The 3572-nt window shown below is 45.2% G+C and overlaps 1 non-coding gene across 1 annotated transcript; it reads right to left on the bottom strand.

The window, feature by feature from the left end:
* Nucleotides 1-3237: 3237 nt before the first annotated feature.
* On the bottom strand, nt 3238-3371 carry LOC143381662 (small nucleolar RNA SNORA9). The gene has a single exon (XR_013088838.1). It is a non-coding gene; the product is annotated as a small nucleolar RNA SNORA9 (small nucleolar RNA).
* Nucleotides 3372-3572: the final 201 nt, after the last annotated feature.

Raw genomic sequence — 3572 nt, 5'->3', positions numbered from 1 at the left:
GTTAAGTGCTCCTGGGTTCAATCCCCTATACCAAAAACATAAACAAACAAACAAAAACAAGTAAGTGGCTTAACAAAGCTGCCCTTCTCTGCCTCAAGTCCACAAATGGCTAGAGATAAATACCTGACTCCCTGACAGAACAGAAAATAACACTTTTGCTGAGACGCGGTATCATCGATGGAATCAGAACAAGAATTACTGTCGGTACCAAGAAGACATCTTGAGGAAATTGTGCAAATAAATTCTGAAGAAGACGCCGGGCGTGGTGGCCATGCCTACAGTCCCAGCGGCTCGGGAGGCTGAGACAGGAGGATTGCAAGTTCAAAGCCAGCCTCAGCAGCGGGGAGGTGCTAAGCAACTCAGTGAGACCCTGGCTCTAAATAAAATACAAAACAGGGCTGGAGATGTGGTTCAGTGCCCCTGAGTTCAATTCCTAGTACCAAGAAAAAATAAAATTCTGAAGAAAGGGAAGTCAGTCAAACAAGAAAAGCGAGGAGGCAGCCTCCATAGAGGCAGTGTAACAGAAAGTGAAGCCCAAGGTCCACATGGTGGTGGTACCAGACTTTTCCCTGCCGCAGGGGCAACGACGCTCTCCCTTTCCTAGGATCTTACTATCTCAATCCACACGTGGCTGCTGCAACACAAGTATATTTTCTTTTAAGGTAAAAATAGAATATATTAGCCAGATGCAGTGGCACGCGCCAATAGTTCCAGCGGCTCAGGAGGCTGAGGCAGGAGGATCTCGAGTTTAAAGCTAGCCTTGGTAACTCAGTGAGACCCTGTCTCAAAATAAAAAAATAAAAAGGGCTGGAAAAGGGCTGGAAATGTTAAGCGCCCCTGGGTTCAATCCCTGGTACCACAAACAAAACCAAAATGAAACAAAAACTCTTAAAAATAGAATATATTCATGATTATATCAAAATTTTCTTCAGATATCTCAAAGCTATTGAGAGTAATGATTCCATTCTACAGTTAAAATAAGCGGGGACAAAGAAGTATAGTCCTTTGGTTAGTGTATTAGTTTCCTATAAGACTGCTACAACAAATTAACATAAATTGAGAGGCTGAAAACAACGGAAATGTGTTCTCTTATGGGTCCGGAGGCTGCAAGTCCACAGTCAAGGTGTAGGCAGTGCCTGCCCCGCCCCGCCCCAAGGCTCTAGGTGGTTGCTGCAGTCCTTAGTGTTCTTTGGTGACACTATCCCCCTGTCATGTGGGTCCATGACTTCTCTTTTGTGTGTGTGGGGGGAGGGGGAGATGGGACTGGAAATGAAACCCAGGGTCACACTAACACTGAGCTACATCCCCCATCCTTTTTATGTGGAGACAGGATCTCACTAAATTGCCAAATCTGACCTTGAACTTGCAATCCTCCTGCCTCAGCCTCCTGAGTAGCAGGGATCAGAGGTGTGTGCCCCCGTGCCCAGCTGAAATCTCTCTCTTGTAAAGACTCTAGTCATTGGATTAGGGCTCCAGTATGATCTCATCTTCCCTTTGGGGGATTAAAAAGGACCTGTTTCCAAGTAAGATCAAATTCACAGGTATCGGGGTTAGGATTTGAACATATCGTTTATAGGGACTCAATGCAATCCATCCCAGTGAGTTTAAAAGCAGGATATTGCTACCAAAGGCCACAATCTTCAGACAAAAAGGAAGACAATTTGTCAAAGTCTGTGCCCCAGCAGCCCCCACACTTCTTTTATTTTAGTTTTCTTTTTAAATATTTTTCTGTGGTGTTTGGTGATGAAATAGTCAAGAATCTTTTTTTCAGAGAAGCCCTCTAGGAGTTCGAGGGACACCATATAATAACATTTCTGAGCCTCTATTTCTGTGTGGTAGGCACCATCAGTCTGATTGATACGATGTACATGACTGTTTTCTGTTAGGGCTGTGGGAAATGAGAGGCAGAGCATTGAAGGAACTTGCTATGTTCTCATGGGCCCTAAGAGGGTCAAGGTAAGCTATAGATGGATGCACCCTAATTCTGGTCCCAAGAGCAAGACTGCTGGTGTGGAAGGATGGGGAGGGGAGGCGGGGGACAGATGCTTCCTGCCTTCTCTCTGTACCTGCTACGGTCTGTTGGAGCTGCTCTATTTGTGCAGTGTTGGTCAGCAAATTTCTGACGAATGGACAGAGTTAAAATAAGCCACTCATACAATATTCTACAACAGGGACCCATTGTCACGGAGGTCAGGTGGCCACCAGCTAAGCATTATTGTCCTGATCTGTACCATCCATTGTTTTGATGTCAGATGAAACCATGAAATGTGAGCCTTCTTTCTGCATCTGGAAATAAACAACAAAACTGAACTCGGTCCCACGCTACCCCAGATGCCGTCTTTTCCCTCTCAGCCTTGTTTCTCCAGCTTCCCCTCAAAAACCATTTTATTCCCTCAATCACAACTATGTGCTAGTTTTAGCAAACTGGTCACCCAACGTCACAGCAGACAGCAGCTCTCTTTGTTTCCTTTAGGATCTCCAAACCCTTGGCCTGAAGATTTCATCTTCGTGCAAGAGAAAAACAAATAACCAGATTTCTTCTATCTCTTCTGCCTTAAAAATTAAATTTTATGTGATTTATTTTTTTCAACACTAAGATAAACATGTAATCTTTCATATTCTCTCTCTCTCTCATCACACATTTAAAACCATGCTTATTGAATCTCTCGTTTTTCATTTGGGAGATGCCAGAAGAGCCTGAGGCCCTTCATCCACGCTTATTCTGGAGGCAGAAAGAAATGGAGCCCAAACCTGGAGCCTGAAAGTTCTCTCTGACACATAGCCCAGGCCAAGAACAAGATACTGCTGGTTTCTTTTAGAAGTAAGTGAGGCTTCAAATCTGCTCAATTAAGGTACAAATTCTGCTTCACTTCTCACTAGGTGTCAACCTGGGCAGGTCAGGCCTTACTTCTGAGTATCCATGTCATACTACACCGGTGCCACAGACCAGCCTAGGAGCCACAGAAGGGATTTCAGCTCTGGCATCCTGAGATCACAGCCACGGAACAGCAGTAAGCCTTCTGCTCCATGCTGGGCCAGGGACCCAGGGAGTGGTAGTTGTCAGGAACTGGAAAGTCTGAGATGCTCCTCCTTGCAGCTAACAAGGTAGCCTGGCAGTTTTATGATGCCATAGAAAACATAAAGACTCCCCAACTCCAGAAACATGAGACCTGGGAAGACTTTCCCAACAGCAGGCCCAGGGTATTCAGCAACTGCCACACCTGGAAAGGCGCAGTTAATTGTCTGGAATTTCTATAACCTTGCTCTGGAGAGGGCAGGGCAAGGCCTCAAACCATTTCAAAAGTGTCCTGGCAAGCACTTTAGGAATGCAACAGGGTCACTGCAGACCCGAGCACGCTGCAGACTTGCTGTCATTTTCTCTTTTAACCTGTTTTGCTTGGCTCCCTCACCTGCTGTTCCGAATTATTTTTATTGCCTTCTTTGTCCTTGGAATTTTCCTTTTCTCCCATTTTCTTTCTCCAGCTTCCTAGTTGTCCCAGCTGCTTGCCTGTCTCTTCCTTATGGTTCTCTCTAGAATCAGAAAAGCATAGATATTTAAGGTGAAAAGGGAC

This window comes from Callospermophilus lateralis, chromosome 15 (assembly GCF_048772815.1).
Source record: "Callospermophilus lateralis isolate mCalLat2 chromosome 15, mCalLat2.hap1, whole genome shotgun sequence".
Taxonomy (NCBI): domain Eukaryota; kingdom Metazoa; phylum Chordata; class Mammalia; order Rodentia; family Sciuridae; genus Callospermophilus; species Callospermophilus lateralis.
This window is presented reverse-complemented; position numbering and strand designations above follow the sequence as displayed.